Raw genomic sequence first — 27,787 nt, forward strand, 5'->3', positions numbered from 1 at the left:
ACTTAAAACTTGCTACCCTCTCCACTACTGTTCCATCGATGTGGATAGGGGGGTGTTCCCTCTGCTGTTTCCTGAAGTCCACAATCATCTCCTTAGTTTTGTTGACGTTGAGTGTGAGGTTGTTTTCCTGACACCACACTCCGAGGGCCCTCACCTCCTCCCTGTAGGCCGTCTCATCGTTGTTGGTAATCAAGCCTACCACTGTTGTGTCGTCCGCAAACTTGATGATTGAGTTGGAGGCGTGCGTGGCCACGCAGTCGTGGGTGAACAGGGAGTACAGGAGAGGGCTCAGAACGCAACCTTGTGGGGCCCCAGTGTTGAGGATCAGCGGGGAGGAGATGTTGTTGCCTACCCTCACCACCTGGGGGCGGCCCGTCAGGAAGTCCAGTACCCAGTTGCACAGGGCGGGGTCGAGACCCAGGGTCTCGAGCTTGATGACGAGCTTGGAGGGTACTATGGTGTTGAATGCCGAGCTGTAGTCGATGAACAGCATTCTCACATAGGTATTCCTCTTGTCCAGATGGGTTAGGGCAGTGTGCAGTGTGGTTGAGATTGCATCGTCTGTGGACCTATTTGGGCGGTAAGCAAATTGGAGTGGGTCTAGGGTGTCAGGTAAGGTGGAGGTGATATGGTCCTTGACTAGTCTCTCAAAGCACTTCATGATGACGGATGTGAGTGCTACGGGGCGGTAGTCATTTAGCTCAGTTACCTTAGCTTTCTTGGGAACAGGAACAATGGTGGCCCTCTTGAAGCATGTGGGAACAGCAGACTGGTATAGGGATTGATTGAATATGTCCGTAAACACACCGGCCAGCTGGTCTGCGCATGCTCTGAGGGCGCGGCTGGGGATGCCATCTGGGCCTGCAGCCTTGCGAGGGTTAACACGTTTAAATGTCTTACTCACCTCGGCTGCAGTGAAGGAGAGACCGCATGTTTTCGTTGCAGGCCGTGTCAGTGGCACTGTATTGTCCTCAAAGCGGGCAAAAAAGTTATTTAGTCTGCCTGGGAGCAAGACATCCTGGTCCGTGACTGGGCTGGGTTTCTTCCTGTAGTCCGTGATTGACTGTAGACCCTGCCACATGCCTCTTGTGTCTGAGCCGTTGAATTGAGATTCTACTTTGTCTCTGTACTGGCGCTTAGCTTGTTTGATAGCCTTGCGGAGGGAATAGTTGCACTGTTTGTATTCGGTCATGTTACCAGACACCTTGCCCTGATTAAAAGCAGTGGTTCGCGCTTTCAGTTTCACACGAATGCTGCCATCAATCCACGGTTTCTGGTTAGGGAATGTTTTAATCGTTGCTATGGGAACGACATCTTCAACGCACGTTCTAATGAACTCGCACACCGAATCAGCGTATTCGTCAATGTTGTTATCTGACGCAATACGAAACATCTCCCAGTCCACGTGATGGAAGCAGTCTTGGAGTGTGGAGTCAGCTTGGTCGGACCGTTGGACAGACCTCAGCGTGGGAGCCTCTTGTTTTAGTTTCTGTCTGTAGGCAGGGATCAACAAAATGGAGTCGTGGTCAGCTTTTCCGAAAGGGGGGGCGGGGCAGGGCCTTATATGCGTCGCGGAAGTTAGAGTAACAATGGTCCAAGGTCTTTCCTCCCCTGGTTGCGCAATCGATATGCTGATAAAATTTGGGGAGTCTTGTTTTCAGATTAGCCTTGTTAAAATCCCCAGCTACAATGAATGCAGCCTCCGGATAAATTGTTTCCAGTTTGCAGAGAGTTAAATAAAGTTCGTTCAGAGCCATCGATGTGTCTGCTTGGGGGGGGATATATACGGCTGTGATTATAATCGAAGAGAATTCTCTTGGTAGATAATGCGGTCTACATTTGATTGTGAGGAATTCTAAATCAGGTGAACAGAAGGATTTGAGTTCCTGTATGTTTCTTTCATGTTTCTTTCATCGCACTTTCATCGCACCAAAGATCAAAGATCAACCAAGCAAAGTACAGAGAAATACTTTGCTTTGACATTATGAGGTACTGTTGATAAGGGGGAAAAATTATCTCAGCGTCGTCCGGGTTAGGGTTTGGCCGGGGTAGGCCGTCATAGTAAATAAGAATTTGTTCTTAACTGACTTGCCTAGTTAAATAAAACTAGCTTGGTCCCAGATGCATTTGTGCTGTTTTGCCAACTCCTATGCCAAATAGTCCTTGGAGAGGCAGTTGGCAAGACAGCACAGACTTGGGACCAGGCTAGGGGATATCCAAGAAAGTATAACCCAAAGAGTGACAGAAGTCTAACTCAAAACCTTTACAATGACATAGCTATCTCCATGGAGACATCGGGAGAGTAAAACTCAGGAAGTTTGCTAAACATGACATTTCAGTCAAAACCTGGTTGGATTTAGTGATTTGGTGACAAAAACAAAAACAGAGACAACGCCCGGATTAAAGAAAACCAAGAAAAATATTTGAAGAATAAGTGTCAAAGGAAAAAGAACATTCAACAGAAAACCCAGAGGCCATGCAGCTTTGAACAATAGTCAGTATGTGGTGGAAACCAAGCCAAGCAGAGCAATGAGAGAGATTGAAAATAGAGTCTGGTGTGACCATTGCTGGCAGGGCAGAGTGTGGAAAAGGGCAAGTGAGAACTAGAGAAAGGATAATTTTTTTTGGTCCGTCTGCACCACCCTCTGTAGGGCCTTCCGGTCGACATACCAGACTGTTATACAACCAGTCAGGATCCGCTCTTGGCTGCAGCTGTAAAAGTTCCTGAGGATCTGAGGGGCCAAATCGTTTCAGTGATGTAGAGGCAGAGGAACTTGAAGCTTTTGACTCTCTCCAGTATGCCCCCCCCTTTCCTGTAGTGCACAATCAGCTCCTAGGTCTTGCTGAAGTTGAGAGAGAGGTTGTTGTCCTGGCACCACACTGCCAGTTATCTGACCTCCTCCCTGTAGACTGTTTCATTGCAGTTGGTGACCAGGCCTACCAACGTTGTCGTCAGCAAACTTGATGTTGGAGTCATGGGTAAACGGGGAGTACAGGAGGGGGCTGTGCACACACCCCGGGGTGGCCCCCCTTTTGAGGATCAGCGTGGATGTGTTTTTGCCTACTCTCAACATCTGGCATCGGCCCGTCAGGAAGTCAAGGATCCAGTTGCAGAGGGAGGTATCCAGTCCGAGGGTCCCAAGCTAGTTGACAAGCTTGGAGGGCACTGTGGTGTTGAACGCTGAGCTGTAGGGAGAAAGTTGGGATGGAGCGAGGAGTGGAACAGGGTCTTTTAACCATGTAAATCTTTTTCTCTCTTGTTTTTCTTTGTTTTCTTTCAAAGCGTTTTCTTATTCTCTTTTAGACTCATTATTTTGCTCATAAAATAGGATTTTGAAGACCTGATAGATGCATAAAAAGTAGGAATTTCTCATTTCGTAAACAGCTGCAGCATCAATGTTATGTCATTGGAGAATAGACTAGACTACAGTGTTGAGTGGCGCAGCGGTCTAAGGCACAGCATCTTAGTGCTAGAGGCGTCACTATAGACCCTAGTTCGATTCCAGTCTGTATCACAGCCGGCCGTGATTTGGAGTGCCATAGGGTGGCGCACAATTTGTCCCAGCGTCGCCAGGTAATACCATGGCTCTATACAGGATGTTTTTGTTTTAATAAGGTCATACCAAGGACCATTTAGCTGTTGGATTCTGAATTCTAAGACCCCCCTCGAAGTATCAAAAAATAGAAAGTTATGAAGTGTCTGTCCTATCTGAGGGATATATATATATTTTTGTTGTTACAATTAAACCCCTTATTTTTGGCAATAAACAGTCTAAAAAGCTATATTGAATTATTTTAGGGAGGTCATACCAATGATCATTTTGCTTTTGATTATGAATTTTAAGACCCCTTGAAGTGTGTGTGTGTGTGTGTGTCTATAAATAGATAGATAGGTGTGTGTGTGTATATGTGTGTGTGTCTATAAATGTATGTGTGTATATAAATAGATAGATATAGGTGTGTGTGTGTGTGTGTATCTATCTAATACTATGGAACAACAGTTACCTCTCCAAAAAGTGTCTGTGGCAGGCTACTCACTGTCCAACCATCATGCCCACCCTCTCACATTGTGACTTATGGGCTGACTGGATGTTCAGTGAACGCACCCTCTTCAGGTAACCATTTTACAAATGATATGCTGGTCTGCTTGAAACGACTTGGTATTTCAGACCGGGTCAGGGATAGGTTGAAAATGGTGTGAAGACACTTGCCACATGGTCAGCGCATGCTCTGAGTACCTTTCCTGGTATTACATCTGGCCCCGCGCCCTTGCAAATGTTACCCTTTTTTACTGACTTCGGCCATGAAGAGCGAAATCACAGTCTTCTGGAATAGCTGGTGTTCTCATGCATGGTCCAGTGTTGCTTGCCTCGAAATGAGCATAGAAGGCATTTAGCTCGACTGGTAGGCTCGCGGCTGGATTTCACGCTGTAATCAGTGATAGCTTGCAAGCCCTGCCACATCCGTCGTGTCAGAGCCGACGTAGTAAGATTCGACCGTAGTCCTATATCGACGCTTTGAGAGAGGCGGACCAACCAGACGTTTTGGGGTGGATGGCAAGGTTAGGGTTAATTTCATTTCAATTCAGGAAGTACACTGAAATACCCATTGTAATTATCTTCAATGCTTTTCGATAGAGGTTGACACTGGAGTGAAAATGTATTCCTATCCCATACTGTCCTCATCCCCGCAACAATTATATAACCCCGGAACGTTCCTGTCCCGATAAAAATCACTCCTGTCCCTTGCTAATTTTTATGCCCCGAAATGACTTCATACGTCAGCTGCCCATCTGTCTGTCCCCCCCCCCCCCCCCCCCTCGCAATAGTGGAAACCAAGACTGTTCTCAGGGCAGGCCTGGTTGAAGCTAAATATGTTCGAGTCATATCAGGGACAATTATTTTATTTTTTAACCCTTTTCCTTACCTTAACCCAATTCCCCTAACCTGCTACGAAAAGTAACTTCTGCTAGTCAAAACTGGCAGATCTGCCCTGAGAGCAGTGAGTATCCCTAATGCTAAGAATCTGCTCCGTTTGGCTGATGCTCAGCACTCAGGAGACAGTTGCCTGCACAGTGCACACATATGATAAGTCACATTACGAGATTTTGGCAATGCCGTAAGTCCTATTTACCCAGTAGGATTAACTCGTGATGTGGACGAGGCGCTTGAGTGACCCGACGAAAAGGGGGGAAATTACAATTTTTGGGGGCGTTTTATTAAGTAAAAAGGTAGGCTTTTGAATGAAATGCTCCACACATTGCATATTTCTAACTCTGTTTATAAATATTCCTATTTTGTCCGTATCTATAGATCATGTCCTGTCCAGAACTTGACTCCCATTCCTGCTGGAAACCCACGGGATCCGCAAGACCCGCTGGGTTCCTGTTCCTGTGTCAACCTGTAATTTTGAAATGTGGTTTACTTTCTGGATTTAATCGGAGTCCCACTCTGGTGTGTGGACAGAAGCAGTAGCACACTCTGATCTCTTCACATCTCGCCAACAGCAAAGTAGATCTGTTTGTTCCAGTGCTTGGGTGTAATTAAGATGTAGGCCGAGGCTGTTGTAGTCTTATATGCCCATACCATTGTCAAAGTGCGTGCATTTTTCTAGATCACGCCTGTGTTTTCACCAAAGTAATTGACTCTGTCCTCCAGACTTGCCTCAGCATGAGAGTGTGGTAGCCTAACCATTTATTTGGTTTTCATTTCTTGTTTCCAATAGCAACACATAGTATTCCTTTTGATGTTCCTTCCCTAATTTTTTTTGTCCAAACGCGTATGTCATATTCCTGAACGTGTCTGTATTTAATATTCAAAGAAAAGGCTGGTTTCTGTAGGTATCTGACTGCTGTGAGAGAGAAGTCCTAGAGACGAGAAGGTCGCCATCCCTCTCTTTAAACACGGGCGCACACTCACACCCTTATCTCCCCAGGCGGAGGAAAGAACAATAACTTCCTTTTGTTCTATGCTTTAATGATGCTCCTCTACCCACTTCAGATGAAAGACAAAGTACAGCCGTTTGAAGCTAGCTACAGTTACATTTCAAACTGTTTCATTTGTTTACCTCCCATCCTAGATCATTTCCATTACGAAGCGGAAATGAATCATTACAGTTAGGTCTGAATGAGTTGAGGTGCATTGGCGAGCAGAAATAGTCATAAAAGTTATTTTAACGAAGCCAAAGACCAGAACATGTTATGTGTTGACTATTGGCATATAGCTGGGAAAAGAAGGTGATGGGGGTGGATGTGGTATGTGAGATGTGTCTTACAGTATGCGCTTGGCTTCATCGCTCGGTTAAGACAGTGATGTGAGACATGTTATGTGTTGACTATTGGCATATAGCTGGGAAAAGAAGGTGATGGGGGTGGATGTGGTATGTGAGATGTGTCTACAGTATGCTCTTGGCTTCATCGCTCGGTTAAGACAGTGATGTGAGACATGTAAATGCACTGGAAATCTTACTCAACCTGAGCACTCATGGTAAAAACAAACACGTGAAAATGGCATAGAAGGAATGTACAGTTGAAGTCGGAAGTTTACATACACATAGGCTGGAGTCATTAAAACTCGTTTTTCAACCACTCCACAAATTTCTTGTTAACAAACTATAGTTTTGGCACTTGTGTGACACAAGTAATTTTTCCAACAATTGTTTACAGACAGATTTAACTTATAATTCACTGTATCACAATTCCAGTGGGTCAGAAGTTTACATGCATTAAGTTGACTGTGCCTTTAAACAGTTTGGAAAATTTCAGAAAATGGCGTCATGGCTTCAGATAGATAGATAGGCTAATTTACATCATTTGAGTCAATTGGAGTTGTACCTGTGGATGTATTTCAAGGCCTACCCTCAAACTCAGTGCCTCTTTGCTTGACATCATGAGAAAATCTAAAGAAATCAGCCAGGATCTCAGGGGGAAAAAAATTGTAGACCTCCAGAAGGCTGGTTCATCCTTGGGACAAATTTCCAAATGCCTGAAGGTACCACGTTCATCTGTACGAACAATAGTACGCAAGTATAAACACCATGGGACCACGCAGCCGTCATACCGCTCAGGAAGGAGATGTGTTCTGTCTCCTAGAGATGAATGTACTTTGGTGTGAAAATTGCATATCAATCCCAGAACAACAGCAAAGGACCTTGTGAAGATGCTGGAGGAAACGGTTACAAAATTATCTATATCCACAGTAAATCGAGTCCTTTATCGACGTAACCTGAAAGGCCGCTCAGCAAGGAAAGAAGCCACTGCTCCAAAACCGCCATAAAAAAGCCAGACTACGGTTTGCAACTGCACATAGGGACAAAGATCGTACTTTTTGGAGAAATATCCTCTGGTCTGATGAAACTGTTTGGCCATAATGACCATCGTTATGTTTGGAGGAAAAGGGGGAGGCTTGCAAGCTGAAGAACACCATCTCAACCGTGAAGCACAGAGATGGCAGCATCATGTTGTGGGGGTACTTTCCTGCAGGAGGGACTGGTGCACTTCACAAAATAGATGGCATAATGAAGAGGGGAAATTATGTGGATATATTGAACTAACATCTCAAGACATCAGTCAGGAAGTTAAAACTTGGTCGCAAATGGGCCTTCCAAATGGACAATGATACCAAGCATGCTTCCAAAGTTATGGCTTAAGGACAACAAAGTCCAGGTATTGGAGTGGCCATCACAAAGCCCTGACCTCAATCCTATAGAGAAATTGTGGGCAGAACTGAAAAAGCGTGTGCGAGCAAGGATGCCTACAAACATGACTCCGTTACACCAGCTCCGTCAGGAGGAATGGGACAAAATTCACCCAACTTATTGTGGGAAGCTTGTGGAAGGCTACCCGAAACATTTGACCCAAGTTAAACAACTTAAAGACAATGCTACCAAATACTAATTGAGTGCATGTAAACTTCTGATCCAATGGAAATGTGCTGAAAGCAATAAAAGCTGAAATAAATAATTCTCCCTACTATTATTCTGACATTTCAGTCTTTTAAATAAAGTGGTGATCCTAACTGACCTAAGACAGGGAATTTTTACTATGAATAATTGTCAGGAATTGTGAAAAACTGAGTTTAAATGTATTTGGCTAAGGTGTATGTAAACTTCCGACTTCAACTGTACACACATACATACAAACAACAATCAGCAATTACATAATAAACCAGACATGCATAAGGTCATACGAGAGCAGTTTAAACCTAGTCTGCAATTTGAACGCTTATATAACATTTAATTTAAAAGTCAAAAGATGAATGTATGCTAGGAATTTTAGACGGCACCTTTTTTTTAAAAACCACAGCATCTCGGCCTCAGCTAAGTCACAACAACAGGAAGGGAAGATGTTACATGGCCTCTGAGTTTTGCGGTCTGAACAATGTCGGCCTGTTCTATGCATGTTGTCATCTTGATAAAAGAACAAAACAGTAAGGCCTTTATGCCATAACCAGATCTAATCTTTGAGGTAGGCTCGTTAATAACAATTTAAAACACTTGCTGCCAAAACACAGTTGTTGTCCTTGTTTAGTTATTATCTATGTCTAGCATGCATGTCCTTGGTTGCTGTTTAGGAGGCCAGCTACTATTATTAGAGATGTGAAGTGTTTGAAGGGGAGACCTTAAAGTTCAAACATTAGGGTCACCGTGGGTTTGGCTGTCCATTTCTTGTATTTGAAACATCACTAGCTAGTATCCCTGTTTTAACTTTTCTCTGGCTCTTTGGTGTTGAGTTTATTACGAGAGCTCCTTTTTGGCTCCCAAACGATGTAACACTGAATTCTGAATGAAATAACCAGAACAAAAAGTTTAAAACCAGGAATCATTACTGTATTCTGAATGAAGTGAGTAGATGCAACAGTCCAAAAAAAAAAAATATATATATATATTTAAAAAAAAACGTTTCAGAATTCAGTGTTACATTCAGAATTCAGTGTTACATTTTCCACGCTAGGTTTCTTTGTGTCTAGTTAGTTTCAATTTGGGCAGTCAGTTCAGTTTCTCTTCCATATCTCAGCTCTGCTGCAGTAGTGCTGTTTGACTCGGATATGCCCGGAATTCACAGGAAATGGTTATATTATAATAACTAGGCTATCTGAGACCGAGGAGCCTGCTGTGAGAATCCACACTATGTATAGGTCCCCTCTGAATGTGATGAAATGCTTTTCTCAGTAATAGCTAGTTGAGCCTACTCTGTTTGTGAAGAACTTAGCTGACAAGAGGAGGCACAGTTAGTTTGTGTGTAGGCCGATAGTGCAAGTTGAAGAGTACTGCTGCTGCTACTATTCTCTTTTCAATAGTTTTAATAGAATTTCCCCTTTCCACCCCATCTCTTAGATGCATAATAGGCCACGTCTCCTCTTCCTGTTTGATACATTTTGAGTTCTAAAAATGAACCATTCGGAACTAATGCACCCCCCCGGAACTAATGCACCTTTAACTAGGCAAGTCAGTTAAGAACAAATTCTTATTTACACTGACTACTTACACCGGCCAAACCCGGACGATGCTGGGCCAATTGCGCGCCGCCCTATGGGACTCCCAATCACGGCCGGTTGTGATACAGCCAGAATGTACATAACTGTAAGTCGCTGTGGATAAGAGTGTCTGCTGAAGGACTGAAATGGAAATGTGTCCACATAATCGAAAGGCTGTGATAAAAAAATAATGTCCTTCAGTACGGTATGTAACTGGATAGTGATGACTACTCTTTTCAACAGAGTTGAATAATTGTTCCCCTTCTCCTCCTCTGTAGACATAGGATAATACATAGTCACTCAGAGTAAAAAACACACATTCAGAACTCTGTTCTAGAGGTGTCAACATTATGAAAAGGTAGTGATAAAGAATGAGCCTAGATAAGGAAGGGGCCTATAGAATAGCCTAGATAAGGAATTTGCCTATAGAATAGCCTAGATAAGGAAGGGGCCTATATAATAGCCTATATAAGGAATTTGCCTATATAATAGCCTATATAAGGAATTTGCCTATAGAATAGCCTAGATAAGGAAGGGGCCTATAGAATAGCCTAGATAAGGAAGGTGCCTATAGAATAGCCTAGATAAGGAATGTGCCTATAGAATAGCCTAGACAAGGAATGTGCCTATAGAATAGCCATGATAAGGAATGTGCCTATAGAATAGCCATGATAAGGAATGTGCCTATAGAATAGCCTAGATAAGGAATGTGCCTATAGAAAAGCCTAGATAAGGAAGGGGCCTATAGAATAGCCTAGATAAGGAATTTGCCTATAGAATAGCCTAGATAAGGAAGGGGCCTAGAAAATAGCCTACATGTAACCGAAGAGAGACTCAGATTGTCGGCACTTTGTCTGCTGTCCCGTCACCCAGGCAACCGTATCCATCCTTGCTCTTATGTGTCATGGGGGTGGCCCGGTAATCTTTCTGGAATCCTAGCAGTCTAGATTTAATTTAACCACGGCTCTATATCCAACACTGTCCAACTGTCCTCCCTGCTATGCTCTGTTCTGCTCAGGTCTCATCTGATTTGTTCATGTATCTACAAGTGCCAACGGAGATCTGTCTGTGGGGTGAACAACACGTGTAGTCAGACACATCAACTTAGCAAGGAGATGTTTGGTTTTGCACTTCTTGACTCTTCACGCCCTCAATGCCATCATTTTTTTTATCTGCAAAGCCATTCCTCCATAATCGTAATGTCCCAGCCATGTTTTAGTGTCTGTATTTGGACTGCTTGTCATCATGCAGCGGGTACCCTATAGAGTGACACTAGGGCACAAGCAGCTGCCACTAGCATTACACCATTTAACGCTACAGAGCAGAGACAATATCAGAGCCAGCTCAGTACGGGTCAGGTTGACACAACAGTGTGAAAATCATCTCCCAGTAGGAGGACTGACTTCTCCCATCCAGACCTCTCTCGGCCAGATGTCACTTACTGAGGCAGCATGTGTTCTTCCCTCATCGGGACAGAGTCAGAGGGTGAACCCTGAGGAACTTCAGACACTATGCACTTCCAAAAATATGTCCCTTCTCTCTAGTTCCCACTTGCCTTTTTCCACCCTCTGTCCTGCCAGCAATGGTCACACCAGACTCTATTTTCAATCTCTCTCTTATTGCTTGGCTTGGTTTCCGCCACATACTGACTATTGTTCAAAGCTGCATGGCCTCTGGGTTTTCTGTTGAATGTTCTTTTTCCTTTGACACTTATTCTTCAAATATTTTTCTTAGTTTTCTTTAATCCGGGCGTTGTCTCTGTTTTTGTTTTTGTCACCAAATCACTAAATCCAACCAGGTTTTGACTGAAATGTCATGTTTAGCAAACTTCCTGAGTTTTACTCTCCCGATGTCTCCATGGAGATAGCTATGTCATTGTAAAGGTTTTGAGTTAGACTTCTGTCACTCTTTGGGTTATACTTTCTTGGATATCCCCTAGCCTGGTCCCAGGTCTGTGCTGTCTTGCCAACTGTCTCTCCAAGGACTATTTGGCATAGGAGTTGGCAAAACAGCACAAATGCATCTGGGACCAAGCTAGATTTTTATTTAACTAGGCAAGTCAGTTAAGAACAAATTCTTATTTACAATGACGGCCAAACCCTCCCAAAACACGGACGACGCTGGGCCAATTGTGCGCCGCCCTATGGGACTCTCGATCACGGCCGGTTGTGATACAGCCCGGGATCGAACCAGGGTCTGTAGTAACACCTCTAGCACTGAGATGCAGTGCCTTAGACCGCTGAGCCACTTGGGAGCATCAGCAGGGGTGAGCTCCAGCCTATCCAGGACGTTCATGCCAGGCGGTGTCTGAGAGACTCCAGCCACCCGAGACATGGACAGTTCTCCATGCTCCCGTCCAGCAGGCGGTGCATCAAGGCTCAGACAGACTCCTAAACAGGCTTCTATCCCCTGGCCAGAAGACTGTTAAATGGCTAACAACTACTGCTCTCTCCCACAGACTATCCACACGGACTCTATGCCCACCCACATGTCTTTACCCTCTCAGACACAGCCTACCCTGCTTCTCAAATTATTGATTTGATTTTACTCCATTACGCTGTTGTCCATTGATTATTGACTGCCATTACCATTAGTATTAATCTATTCATCCTGCTACTGGTCACTAATACTCCTGGTTACATGTACTGTATATATTACCATAAGTATTTATATATTCCTATTACTCCTGGTTACATGTACTGTATATATTACCATAAGTATTTATATATTCCTATTACTCCTGGTTACATGTACTGTATATATTACCATAAGTACTCATATATTCCTATTACTCCTGGTTACATGTACTGTATATATTACCATAAGTATTTATATATTCCTATTACTCCTGGTTACATGTACTGTATATATTACCATAAGTATTTATATATTCCTATTACTCCTGGTTACATGTACTGTATATATTACCATAAGTACTCATATATTCCTATTACTCCTGGTTACATGTACTGTATATATTACCATAAGTACTCATATATTCCTATTACTCCTGGTTACATGTACTGTATATATTACCATAAATACTCATATATTCCTATTACTCCTGGTTACATGTACTGTATATATTACCATAAGTACTCATATATTCCTATTACTCCTGGTTACATGTACTGTATATATTACCATAAGTACTCATATATTCCTATTACTCCTGGTTACATGTACTGTATATATTACCATAAGTATTTATATATTCCTGTCTTTAACTCTCATAGTTCTTGTGTGGTTTTTATTATTTTGACATTTATTATATTTTCTTTTATCTATATTATCATCAATATCTATATTATCATTAATATTATTTATATTATCTATATTCTCATCAGTTACATTATCTATGTATTATTACTATTATCATAATTATTACTATCATTATCCATATGATCATTTATATAATTCTTATTATCTATATTAATATCATCATATTATTTATATTATTATTATATTTATCATTACTATTATCCTCATTATTACTGTCATTAATACTGTCATTATTACTGTCATTATTACTGTCATTATTACTGTCATTATCTATATCCGTTACATCATCATTATTGTTAATATCATCATCACATTATTGATATTATATAATCATCATTATTATTATTGCCTTGTTAGAACGAGCTGTCAAGGTAAGAATTTCACTGTACTGTTTTACACCTGTTGTATCCTCTACACGTGGCGAATAAACTTTGAAACTGGAAACTCACCCCCCTCCGTCTCTCCCAGTTCTCTGCACACACAGCTTTCCTGTTCCTTTCTCCCTCTCTGCTAAAAATATAGTTTGCCTAGGTCTGGTCTGGGGTGATTATGTTTACCCCGGCAGGCATCACCAGCCAAACATCTGGAAAACAGCTGTGCCTCCTGGGAACTGTGGTCTGCTTCCCTCCAATTTGGGCTGTGTGTCCCTGTGTCTCAACGGTTTTAAATACTCCTCAGGATAGAAAGACACTATGGTACCCTGTAACCCTGTATGGTTGTGTGGTATCCAGATGTTCATACCGTTCCTGTACCATAACGAGGTAGATGGTATTACCGGCAGAGCACACAAGGGGAAATATTTTTATTTTGGGAGGGGACGTCCTAGAGCGAGATGGGGCAAGGACATCCAGCCCGGCCAAACCCTCCCCTAACCTGGACGACGCTGGGCCAATGGCGCCTCATGGGGGTCGCGGCCGGCTGCGACACAGCCCGCGATCGAACCTCGCATCTGTAGTAACGCCTCTGCCTTAGACCGCTGCGCCACTTGGGAGGCCCATCACCAAGAAATCTGATCTGGCAAGCTAGTCACTTAGCAAGTTAGAAAACCAAATGCATAGCTGTAGTTCTGAGTTCGAGATAACTAAATAAGATGTGCCAAATAAATTAACTTATAGTTGTAAGCAGTGAAGTAGCACGCATCCCCCGGGATTTCAAAAATACCCCGGTATACATATATACTGCACACGCCTACTGCACACGCCTACTGCACACGCCTACTGCACACGCTGGGTCTACCTTATAGAACACGCATTTAATGTCCATCAAAACATACGTTTTATTTGTTGTATGTTTTTAAACAGGGTGAACTATTGCAGAAGAAGAGCCAGACAAGCAAGGATTTAAGTATCGGCCTACCTCAGACTGACTAGGGAGGGTGGGTCTAGGTGAGGGTGGGAGAAAAGGGGTTTACGGCTAGCTGTAAGGCCCCAGCCCGTCCGTCTCATGCTCTGTGTGCGTCAGGAATGTAAACAGCACAAGGTTTTCAGACAAAACATCAAGTCTGTCGCTTTTATACTTCACTTAACAGTTGGAGGAGAAACACAAATAGACCCTTGACAGCACAGCCAGATAGCTAGCTCAGCAATAGTCTCGACTCAGCTTGAACAATAGCAGACGTGTGCAGAAAGTTAGGATATAGTGACTGCATAGGAGGTGTGAGTTTGGGTCAACTGCAAGCTCTGCTCTCTCAACTCAGCTTGCATAAGATAGATGTCAGGAGCTTGCAGACCGTGAGGTTAGGCTATAGACTGCATACTAGGTCTCGGTTTTAGTAAGCTTCCTTTGTCTGCCGTACTAATACAAGAGACGGCTGAAAAACAAATGACTACATCTTCGTTCTCTTAGTGTTTTTTTGTTTCCTGTCTTTGATTGGCTTATTAACCTAAATAAGACAGACAAGAGAGCAGATTTGAAAACAATTTGGATCTATTCTTTCTGAAAGATTATTTTCTCCGTTTTAAAAACAAACCTCTGGATGTTTTCACTATGAAAAAGACAAAAGAAAACCATTTACTTCTCCTCATGGTTGAATAAATAAGCTGTCAAAAGGCATAAACCCACCGAGGCAAATCAAGGGTCCTCAAATCTCTTCGCTGTATCAGAGTGAGTAGGCTAATCGACAGGGACTAAAGAGATTGTGAACATGAAGAGTGAAGATTTACTTCAACTGAAAGTTCCTTCAGGGATTATAATAATATAGGATGGCAGAGGTGTAGATCCTCTAACCAACAAGTCCTCCTGGCCAGGGGTTGCCTAACCCCCCCCCCCACCCCAAAACATCCTCCCGGTCCATTTCAACTTCCACAAAAACCAAAGCACACATCAATGAATGCTAATGATGTGCGTCAGGCCCAATGAGCCAAACACAACAGAGAGGGAGCCACAGTTAAAAATATCAACAGACCAGAGTACTGGGACTGAATCGGTTACCTCATAGCTTCACACACTTCTGGCTCCCACCCTGCAGCCCAGGACCCGAGGGTCAGGTGGGGAGTTACACTGCCTGTGGGGTAAGCTATGCAGTTCAGGGTGGGGTAAAGGTCATATGCTACTGTCTCCAACCCTGCAGCCATATACAGGGTTAAGCACCAGTGTCCAGGTAGCGACTTAAGTCTACGCTGAGAGTGGCAGTGTAAAGGTCTGCATCGGAGAGACCACAGTCTGGCAGCTGTGCCTATTAGGGTTGCAAAGGGTTAAAAACATTCTTCATTCATTTTTCAAAAATGTTCCATGGGAAGTTAAGCCTGAGAATATTGGGAAATTTGCTTAAATTAATCAAAAAGGTTAGCTTATAACAGTGAACCTTTATTGTGAGATACAAGGTATTTTGAATCTTGGTTAAACTATCTCCAATTCAATGGAATTGCAACCCTCCGCATGCACAGTGCATTCTTCCATCACATGTGCAGCTGATTCTCAAGATCTTGCACACTAATGAGAAGCTATTGAGCCCACACTTTTACACTGTCTGAGCCAAGGACTACATTCTTTCTGGTAAGTATTGATTACAATACTGGGTGGGACGAATATATTTTATACATGACATTACATGATTTTCTGTTAACTAGTAAATAAACTAAGCAAAAAAAAAGAAACATCCCTTTTTCAGGACCCTGTCTTTCAAAGATAATTCGTAAAAATCCAAATAACTACACAGATCTTCATTGTAAAGGGTTTAAACACTGTTTCCCATGCTTGTTCAATGAACCAAACAGTTCATGAACATGCAAATTGCAATGTCCGTACAGTGAGACGCCAAGGACAGCGCTACAGGGAGACAGGATGGACAGCTGATCATCCTCGCAGTGGCAGACCACGTGGAACACCTGCACAGGATCGGTACATCTGAACATCACACCTGCGGGACAGGTAAAGGATGGCAACAACAACTGCCCGAGTAACACCAGGAACGCACAATCCCGCCATCAGTGCTCAGACTGTCCGCAACAGGCTGAAAGAGGTTGGACTGAGGGCTTGTAGGCCTGTTGTAAGGCAGGTCCTCACCAGACATCACTGTCAACAACTTTGCCTCTGGACCAGACAGGACTGGCCGCGGTTTTGTCTCACCAGGGGCAATGGTCGGATTTGCGTTTATCGTCAAAGGAATGAGTGTTACACCGAGGCCTGTACTCTGGAGCGGGATCAATTTGGAGGTGGAGGGTCCGTCATGGTCTGGGGCGGTGTTTCACAGCATCATCGGACTAAGCTTGTCATTGCAGACAATCTCAACTCTGTGCGTTACAGGGAAGACTTCCTCCTCCCTCATGTCGTACCCTTCCTGCAGGCTCATCCTGACAAGACCCTCCAGCATGACAATGCCACCAGCCATACTGTTCCTCCTGTGTATGATTTCCTGCAAGACAGCAATGTCAGTGTTCTGCCATGGCCAACGAAGAGCCCGGACTTCAATCCCATTGAGCACGTTTGGGACCTGTTGGATCGGTTGGAGGGTGAAGGCTAGGGCCATTCCCCCAGAAATGTCCGGGAACTTGCAAGTGCCTTGGTGGAACTTGCAAGTCTGGTACAGCAAGAACTGGCAAATCTGGTGCAGTCCATGAGGAGGAGATGCACTGCAGTACTTAATATAGCTGGTGGCAACACCAGATACCGACTGTTACTATTGATTCTGACCCCCCCCTTTGTTCAGGGACACATTATTAAATTTCTGTTAGTCACATGTCTGTGGAACTTGTTCAGTTTATGTCTCAGTTGTTGAATCTGTCATGTTCATACAAATATTTACACATGTTAAGTTTACTGAAAATGAACACAGTTGACAGTGCGTTTCTTTTTTTACTGAGTTTCATAGCCTACAGCAAAGTGTGTTTAAATCATGTTGTTAACAATTTCTGCTAGATAGTTTTTACTACCATGTGGGTTTAATCTTGCTTGAGCCTTTTAACTGAGGAGTGTTAATTCACCTGTTTCCATATGTTTCATTTTAAAGCATTCATCTCAAAAATGAGTTGTTTAATCTAACTGCTTAATTATTTATCTGTACATGGAATCGTATTTGAGTTTTTTTAACAACAAAAAAATCTAATCTTTAGAGGACAATGCCACGGGCACCATCTGCTTCTGTGGAGACATTTCACTGCAGCTAAAATAGAAGGAAAAGCTGTGTACATTTGCTAATTCTGTGCCAAATCATGTGAAGAAAGCAATGAAGATGCAGAATCATCTGGCCAAGTGCATAAAATTCCCTCAGCGCTCACAAGCAACCTCTGACAAAAGCCCCTGTACTTATATTTGAGGTGAAAATGATGAATCAGACACCTTATCGATAGCAACAGCTCATGGTTCTCCTGGAATGAGAAGTTTTTTTTTTACTCAATGGAGCAACGTAGTCAGAGAAATGCTGATGAATGTCTTGCACGAGATGTGTATGCAACTGGTTAACCTCATACTCACAGGCAATGTGTATTGGAATGAATTTCTGAATGTTCTTCACCCAGCATTCACACCTCCAACCTTTATCTACTAATTTGCTGGATGCAGAGTTCAACAGAGTTCAAGTGAAGGTCAAGCAAATCAGAGAATGCAGACTGTATTACAATCATCTCTGATGTGTGGTCAAATGCTCATGGGCAAGGAATAATAAACTACATCTCCACCCCTCAACCAGTATTCTACAAGAGCACAGACAAGGGACAACAGACACACTGGACTCTACATTGCAGATGAGCTGAAGGCAGTCATCAATGACATCGGACCACAGAAGGTATTTTGCGCTGGTGACAGACAATTCTGCGAACATGAAGGCTGCTTGGTCTAAAGTGGAGGAGTCCTACCCTCACATCAAATGTTGATGTTCAGAATCTGCTTGCAGATGTAAGAAAATAAATCTGTACAGCTCTACCCACGTCACTGTTGCTCCAAGCAGAGGAAACTGCAGTTCTGAAATACATCAAAAAGTGTGAAGACTTCTGCCTGAAGCCCAAACACACCGCAGCGTACATGTTGGACCCCAAGTATACTGGCAAGAGCATCCTGCCTGGTGCAGAGATCAACAAGGCCTACGGTGTCATCACTACCGTGTCTCGCCACCTAGGCCTGGATGAGGGCAAGGTTCTTGGCCGTCTGGCGTAGTACACTTACAAGCAAGGGCTTTGGGATGGAGATCCAATATGTCAGTCGTGCCAACATATCTCATCAGCCACCTGGTGGAAGGGACTTTGTGGATCTGAGGCTCTTTCCCCTGTTGCCTCCATCATCCTCCACATCCCACCAACATCAGCCGCCTCAGAGCGCAACTGGTCCTTGTTTGGGAACACACACACACCAAAGTACGCAACAGGCTGACCGATACAAGGGTTGAAAAATTGGTGGCCATCCGAGCAAATTTGGGGCTTTTTGAGCCTGACAACGAGCCATCCTCAACAAGGTTGGAAAGTGTCAGTGAAGATGAGGCCTCAGAGTCTGATGTTCAAGAGGTGGACATTGAGGTCTAGGGAGAAGACATGGAAGCCTGACAGGAAAACAACCAAAGCTTCAGTTTCCAAACTATAATTTTACAGATGTTGAAAACGTTTTTGGTAGATGTGATGGATCATTGGGGGTCATTCAATATTCCCTTCCTTTTGTTGTTCAGTGAAATCATCCCATGTTTAGAGTCAAATCATTTAATTAAAGTTCAATTCGTAACTAAATTATTTTTTTAAATTCTATTGGAAGGATTTAATCATTTGTAATTATGTCTACGTATAAGGTATAAGGTTTATGTTTCTGTCTCCAATGTGAACAGTTCCTATGTTTTTATATGTAGGTATTTTGTCTCCCCCATACCCCAACTTCTTATCTTGTCAAATTTTTAAGCAGTTTTGTTTACACACCACCTTGACAGTATATCTTATCAATGCAAAAAGTATTTACGTATATTTCCATTAATTCTCATATAATCCCGTTAATTCCAACGGAAAGTTTTCACCTCTGAATATTCCACCAAAATGTACAACCCTAGTGCCTATGCAAGTTCACTTTCACAATGTAAGGCCTAAAATCAAATCAAGTGTCAAATGAACTCAACCACATCAGCTACTTCCATCTTTGATTCCTGTCTGAAGTGAAGCCATCTGTCTAAAGCGATTGTGTCAAAGTGTAAATTGGCGTAACTTGGCTCCCAGTCAGTAACCCACCATGACTTCAGCAGTCAAACCAGGGACTTAATGGGATAAGCTGCAATTGGGATGCTGAATAACTAATATTCCATCACGCCGGCTGTCTGCACAGTCACTTTAATAACTACCTACATGTACATATTACCTCAATTACCGCAACTAACTGGTGCCCAAGCACATTGACTCTGTACCAGTACCCCCTTGTATAGTCTCGCTATTGTTATTTTACAGCTGCTCTTTAATTACATGTTACTTTTATTTCTTATTCTTATCCGTATGTTTTTAAACTGCATTGTTGGATAGGGGCTCGTAAGAAAGCATTTCACTGTTGTATTCGGTCATGTGACTAATACAATTTGATGCTGCAAATAAAATCGTCTCAATAATTGACCGTGTGGTAGTCATTATACCACATATCTCAGAGCAGGAGATAGTATAACAAGATGGGGGGGTTGGCAGACGGACAGGCTAGTAGTGGTAATATAACATCACCGTGGGGGGAGTCATTCAGACCAAGTATCAAGAGTGTTCTTTTGATGCATTTTTTTTTTCATACATCTTAATATGGTTTTAAAACCATGTTTGGCTGATAATTTAACATACTCGCAGTAATCCACACTGCAATCAAACAAATATGTCAAGATGCCTCAGGGACAAAACAAAGTAGCTTTTGATTTACCCCCAATAAGCTTCGTCTCTCACACTGGTAGCATTACGGGAGACAAGATTAGACGTCTGACACATCAAAATACATTTCTGAGTAATGATCGAAAAGGCCTTTTGACCAATGACTGCAGTGCCTTCCTCTGAATCTGCCCCCGTCTGATCCGGGCACATAATGAAACAGGCCCCAGTAGGAAGGCCAGAGCCAATAGGAAGATCAGAATGACCTGATTTGGGCTCCCATTGGCCATGGGCCAGACACTATGTTCCACATTCTGATCTGTCAAATCCAGAGCTTCACACCGAGTCATCATAACGAAACAAAAAGGGACATACAAACAGCTGGAATCCTATCCTATCCTATGTGTGTGTGTGTGTGTGTGTGTGTGTGTGTGTGTGTGTGTGTGTGTGTGTGTGTGTGTGTGTGTGTGTGTGTGTGTGTGTGTGTGTGTGTCTCTCTGCAAAGCCTCTCAGAATAGCGAGGTATAGAGGTTAGTATAGAGGTTGTTGTATCCTTTTAGACTCATAATCCCCACATGCTATATTCATAGTTACTATACCACAAGACTGTTAGTCCTGCTACAGGCATAGTTACTATACCACAGACTGTTAGTCCTGCTATAGACATAGTTACTATACCACAGACTATTAGTCCTGCTATAGGCATAGTTACTATACCAGACTGTTAGTCCTGCTATAGGCATAGTTACTATACCAGACTGTTAGTCCTGCTATAGGCATAGTTAATATACCAGACTGTTAGTCCTGCCTGCAGGCAGGCAGAGGGTCAGAGCCTAGCTAAGTCCACTTTCTTACAAGCAGTTGTTATCCCCACTGGACTTGAGGCTATAGTTAATAGGCCGGTAGACAGCTCAGCTCAGGGACAGGCAGCTGAAAGAAGCCTACTTATTGTAAAACACTTGTTTTTCACACCGCAGACAGACGGCCTTCACATGGCATGTTGTTGTTGCCTGGCAACCACATTAACAAGAGGCCAGAGCAACACTATTGCATTTTACTTCCAACAGAAGTGCTGATTATCCTTGGATTGGAAGAGATGGAACACTTTATCAGTCCCCTCATGAATGATGTAAAAAACAGAGCACATATCAGTGGGAGGAACAGTGACCTCTCAATCATTACTGGAGCTCACACATCATTGGGGCTGTGGTTTGGGTGCAGACAGTGCAAGAGCCACGGAGATGTTAGCCTGGAACCATAACCGACATGCTCTGTGGTTTCAACCATTGTTCTTCACATGAAGCAATGGTGGAACGGAGTACCAATATCTCTCCATGGACTCACTGAAATGTTGAACATCACTCTCTGTTTGACTCGAGCCACACTATCATGCCCAAACCAAACTCAACTCTACTGGCTTGGATATTCTCTTTTGACATCGTTTTCTGCACGGTTCTGTGGTGAACACGTAACCAGACCGAACCAGTACAGTGATCACACCACACACTAATGACCTAACAACCCATCGCTGGGGGCCCTGCCATACCACACACACATATGCGCGACAGGCCCCCACACACGATGGGCCCCCACAGAGAAGTACTACAGAGGACCAGATTTTAAAAAACTGCAGAACCAGTGATGAGAGTGAGACTTCCTCAACTACGATAAGAGGGAAAGAGACTGATTTGTCTTCCTTTAATGAGACATCCTCATTACACTAAAACCACTGCCAACACCACCTCCATAAAAACACACCACCAAAATCGCCACACAATCCCCCCCCCCCCAGCAGCAGCAACAGTAAAGGCATTAACCTGTCAAAAACATGATCAACAGTCTCACATTCCACAAAATGGACACCGCTCCCCAGCATACAACATTTTAACACAGGCCACAAAATTCTCCCCACAACCAAAACACATTGTCATGGTCCACCCATCAAAAGGAAGCCAGTGCTAAGTTAACATTTGAAAGCGTCGACAGATCCAGCATGTCCCCGATTACGAACAGCTTGTCTGTGATACACAGTGCGTTTTCTCCTTGCGTACAACTGAGTCTGTTAGCAGAGCAATGCTACAGGCTTACAGTCTCCTTTTTTGTGCAGGAGAGTCAAACCTGCCCGTCTACAGCTTAGCAGTAAGCTGTAGTAAGCCCCCCCACCCTGACACACTCACGCAAAACAAGTCCTGTTCAATGATTTATAAACAGGTAGACCATCGACCCCTGGGGTGCAGCCGGGGGCAATCTGAGAGACGGCAGCCGAGTTTGTGAAAGCCCAGGGAAATTTCTATTCCTCTGCGAAAGAGAGAGTTTGGGAAGGTCTGTGAGCAGAACCTGAGAACACCCAGGATGGCAGAGTTCTGCCATATAGAAATCAGAGTAGAACTCCACAGCCCGCGCTCTCATCTCCACAACAGAAGTTACAGGCCCATCAGACAAACGTTTTTGGGTTTTTTCTAACCCAAAGAAGAAAGAGCTGGGAGCATCCATCTCGCTCAACGTGGAAAATCTAGCTCTTACAAGTGCTCCTTTTGATCTGAAAAAAATCCCACAGGTCCCTGCGTAGTTCGGGCAGATCAGATTGCAGCCCCTCCCTACCTTGCCCCACCAGCTCAGCCTCCACCTCACTTTTGCCAACCTCAAGCTCCCCCAGTCCTCTCCTGGACTCTGAAGAGGAAGCTGTATACTGCTGACAAAAAAAACAGAATGTGGGCTTTACCTACATCCCACCACTGACTGAGAGACTGAAACTCCCCCCCTTCTGCTGTTTCCACCTCTCCCAAAAGCCGTAGAAGCTTGAGCAAAAAGTGTCAGCTTGTAAGAGCTTTACATGTCATTTCCATTAGGATGCCTGCCGGGGACCGGGAACTGAGCCATGGCAATATGACGGTCCAAAATCCCTACTGGGAGAATGGAGACCCCCAAAGGCATATTGCTCTGATTCTTGTATAGATACGATCCAAACAAGCTGTACTCACCCACCCCAACCACGTATGCTGCTTTGTCCTTCACTAGATCAAACTGACTCAGGGTATAAAGTTAGTGCTCGGTTGATATTCTGTTGGTGGTGTGGGGGCTGTGCTTTGGCAAAGTGGATGGGGTTATATTTGGGGCGGCAGGGTAGCCTAGTGGTTAGAGCAGGGTAGCCTAGTGGTTAGAGCGTTGGACTAGTAACCTGAAGGTTGCAAGTTCAAATCCCCGAGCTGACAAGGTTCAAATCTGTCATTCTGCCCCTGAACAGGCAGTCAGAATTTGTTCTTAACTGACTTGCCTAGTTAAATAAAGGTAAAATAAATATCCTGTGTCCCCTGACCCCCCCCCCCCCCCCCGTCTCAGTCTCCAGTATCTATGCTGCAATAGACTATGTCTCGAGGGGCTGTTATATCTGGTCTATTTCTCCTGTCTTATCTGTTGTCCTGTGTCAAGTATGATCCATCCATCCATTCTCTCATCTCTCGCTCCCCTACCGGAGGACCTGAGCCCTAGGACCATGCCTCAGGACTACCTGGCCTTATGACTCCGGGCAGTCCCCGTCTCCCTGGACGTGCTGCTGATCCAGTTTTCGTTGTTCTGCCTGCTGCTATGGAATCCTGACCTGTTCACCGGTCGTGCTGCCTTGTCCTGCCTGCTACTCAGGCCCAGAAGCTAGGATATGCATATAATTAGTAGATTTGGATAGAAAACACTCCCAAAACTGTTAAGATAATGCCTGTGAGTATAACAGAACTGAACTTCCATCCAGGAAGTGGGAAATCTGAGGTTTGTAGTTTTTCAAGTGATTGTCTATCCAATATACAGCGTCTATGGGGTCAAATTGCACTTCATAGGGCTTCCACTAGATGTCAACAGTCTTTAGAACGTTGTTTCAGGCTTCTACTGTAAAGGGGGAGAGAATAAGAGCTGTTTGAACCAGTGGTCTGGCTGAAAGCCTTGAGTTAATCCCACACGGTCGTGAGCACGAGCTCCGTTCCTTTTCATTTCTAAAGACAAAGGAATTGTCCGGTTGGAATATCATTGAAGATTTATGATAAAAACATCCTAAAGATTCCTCTGTAATGAATATGCTGTTGTCCGGTTGAAATATTATTGAAGCTTTATTATAAAAAGACCCTAAGGATTGATTGTAAACATCGTTTGACATGTTTCTACAAACTGTAATGGAACTCGACTTTTCGTCTGGATTTTGCTGTATGGCTTGCTTTTGTGGCTGAACACTGTTCTCAGATTATTGAATATTGTGCTGTTGCCGTAAAGCTTTTTTGAAATCTGACACAGCGGTTGCATTAAGAACAAGCTCATCTTTAATTCTATATAAAACATGTGTCTTTCATCAAAGTTTATGATGAGTATTTCTGTTATTTGATGTGGCTCTCTGCAATTTCTCCGGCTGTTTTGGAGGCATTTCTGAACATGGTGCCAATGTAAACTTTTGGATATAAAAGTTTTTGGATATAAATATGAACTTGATCGAACAAAACATACATGTATTGTGTAACATTGAGTCCTGGGAGTGTCATCTGATGAAGATCGTCAAAGGTTAGTGAATAATTTGATCTATATTTCTGCTTTTTGTGTCACCTCTCTTTGGTTGGAAAATGGCTGAATGCTTTCTGTGACTAGTTGCTGACCTAACATAATGATATGTTCTGCTGTCGCCAAAAAGCCTTTTTGAAATTGGACACTGTGGTTGGATTAACGAGAAGTGTATCTTTAAAATGGTGTAAAATACTTGTATGGTTGAGGAATTTTAAATTATGAGATTTGTTGTTTTGAATTTGGCGCCCTGCAATTTCACTGGCTGTTGTCGAGGTGGGACGCTACCGTCCCACTTGTACCAGAGAGGTTAATGGCCACGTACTCCTATAATCGCCACCCGGCACAGCCGAGCCTGGTTTCCCTCTAGGTTTCTGTATTTCTAGGGAGTTTTTCCTAGCCACGTGGCTCAACATCCACATTCCTGCTCTACAGGGTTTAAGGCTCAGTTTCTGCTCATAAATAACATTTGATTGATTTATTCAGAACATCATACAACACCTTTGCTGAGCCCAAATGTGGTTCCTCACTATTCCGGTACTTATTTCCAATCCAACATAAACACCTCGCCCAGTGCTAAATGTGCGAACTACTACCTTAGACTGCAAAACAGTACTAGGTGCATAAACATTTATGAAAACAAATACAAGATTATTGATTTTGGCTCTAACCATTGACAACCTACCCTTACACACCTCCTTTTGACGAGAAATGTTGACACCCATGCCAGATGGGGGGGAGGGGCACTGCTACCCCTGCACTAAGATTTGTGCCATGGCTCAGCACCTGGGCACCCCCCCCCCCAAATCCACATCACTGTGTCTCTTGTAAATGTTTTTGTTTGACATACTCCCACAGCAACCCGCTCTTCCCACCGTACATGTGAAGATCTCCATAAGATGTGGAAGGGAAAACACCAATCAGAAACCAGAGAAACACAACGCCACCGTGAAAAGAAAAGGCCTATCAATTTAAGCAGTCTGAAGCCAAGCCTATACAGGTTCCTGGGCGAGACGGCACCATACCCCTCCATTCTTCCTCCCTTACAAACCTTCCAGAATCAGGAAAGTAAGACTCCAGCGTAAAGTCTCCTGTTAAGTCTCCCTCAGGAACCTAGAAAGTTCTCTCATCGTATATACTGGGCCCTCCGCCTGACAGTCTTGGATCCGGGCCTCATCCCCCCCCACCCCACTCTTCTTCCTACTCCACTGGCACAGTAACGTCCTCCTCCCCGGTCTGCACATCGATCAGGGCCTCCTCCCCAATGCCAGGCAGTATTTCCTGGGATGAGCCCACCATGCCTTTTCCCAGCCACACTCTTATTTCCCACTTCTCTTCTCCTTTTTCTGTGGCACCCTTCTCGGGCCTCCTCAGCCCTTTTAGCGTTCTCCAGAGGCGCTCTCCTCTTCCACCAACAGAGGAGTATCCGTTACTACAGCAACCTGCCTCTGCTGTAACCCCACTCACCTCTACAAGCCCAGTAGCCCACCTCCCCAACCGCGAGAGATGTGCAGTTTCGCAGGCCTCATTTGAAATGAGCTAAACGAAAAAACAAGAAACAAGTGACTGTAGATAGCTGACGCAACATGACTGTCAGTAACAGTGAATCAACGGAGCTTGCTTTGCCCAGTCAGCTAGAGATAGCTATGAAGCATCTTTTAGTTGCCAACTAGCACAAATGTCATGTAGCTAAGTATATCAATAGTCCTTTCGTAAACACTTAGACAACCATACTAAAATGCGAGACGACAAACACTACTAGACAGATTCAGCCCAATTGGAGTTGTAAGCTAGCGATTGCACAGCTTACCTACGTCCAAAAACAATGCAACTATCCATGATGTCAATGCTATCCAACTTGTCAGCCAGGCTGGCTGCAATCACTCACTAGAAAGCGAAATAGTTTAACGTAACTTCACATGCAAAATCAGGAAAATGCAAGGTATTGAAGGCGTTCTTCCGTCTCAGTGCAACTTTGAATGTTGCTAGGTTTCACGTGGGCATGGTTTTGCACCAAGTTTGGCCTGGATAAAATGTACCTGTCCCAGCCCCCGCTGCAGGCTGGTCGTGCTTGTCTGCAATAGCTCCCGGTCTCTGGGCCTTACTTGGGCATAAAAACTTAATGTGCCCTAAGTCCCCACACTCAAAACACTGCAAACTATCTATGCTAGCAAACCCTACGTACCACCCCTCCCATGATTAACCTTGAAGTGGACATTTACCTGCTGTTCTGCCTTGTTAAGAAACACACACTGGCCTACGAAAGGAAACCTGTTTAACGGATTGCGCTTGGCACCCAGTCAAGACCACACGAAAAAGACTTGCAAACTCACTAAAAAGAAAAAATTAAATAAAATGTAAAAAATCAGCACCAACACACCCCTCACAAAAATCCCATTAGCAACTAGCCAGGCAACAAGAATCACCAACAACCACCACCTTATTCATTCTGGCTGCAGAATGTATATATTCCGCTCCCACCTGTTAGCCGACCGTGAGCAACACTTCCTCCTGACACCATTCTCCGGATCGAACTTGAAGCCATTCAAAAGCAACAGCATTTTGCGACCACCGCCAAACCATCACGGCCACAACCAAACCGCAAACAAACTCCCCGGTCACCCTCCCTCAACTCAAAATGAAGAACAGTGGAAATTAATAAAACAAACGATGCGTTAACCCTCCACCGTGGAAAATGTAGGAAAAAACAAAGTAAATATGAAAAAGTAAAGGAGACAGACAACAACTACAATGAGAGAGAGTGAGAGAGAGAGACAACATCTACGATGAGAGAGAGTGAGAGAGAGACAACATCTACGATGAGAGAGAGTGAGAGAGAGAGACAACATCTACGATGAGAGAGAGTGAGAGAGAGAGACAACATCTACGATGAGAGAGAGACAACAACTACGATGAGAGAGAGAGACAACTACGATGAGAGAGAGCAAGCGAGAGCGAGAGCAAGCGAGAGCGAGAGCAAAAGAGCGAGAGCAAGCGAGCGAGAGCAAGCGAGCGAGAGCAAAAGAGCGAGAGCAAAAGAGCGAGAGCAAAAGAGCGAGAGCAAAAGAGCGAGAGCAAAAGAGCGAGAGCAAAAGAGCGAGAGCAAAAGAGCGAGAGCAAAAAAGCGCGAGCAAAAGAGCGAGAGCAAAAAAGCGAGAGCAAAAGAGAGCAAAAGAGCGAGAGCAAAAGAGCGAGAGCAAAAGAGCGAGAGCAAAAGAGCGAGAGCAAAAGAGCGAGAGCAAAAGAGCGAGAGCA

General features: G+C 43.9%; 1 protein-coding gene across 3 annotated transcripts in view; it reads right to left on the reverse strand.

Annotated features, from left to right (window-relative positions):
• The window catches only part of LOC110536968 (guanine nucleotide exchange factor subunit RIC1), a 92,824-nt gene that overhangs the window by 46,463 nt on the left and 18,574 nt on the right, over window positions 1–27,787 (reverse strand). The window lies entirely within an intron of this gene.

The sequence above is a fragment of the Oncorhynchus mykiss genome, chromosome 12 (genome assembly GCF_057628025.1).
Source record: "Oncorhynchus mykiss isolate SJ-2025 chromosome 12, ASM5762802v1, whole genome shotgun sequence".
Classification (NCBI taxonomy): Eukaryota; Metazoa; Chordata; class Actinopteri; order Salmoniformes; family Salmonidae; genus Oncorhynchus; species Oncorhynchus mykiss.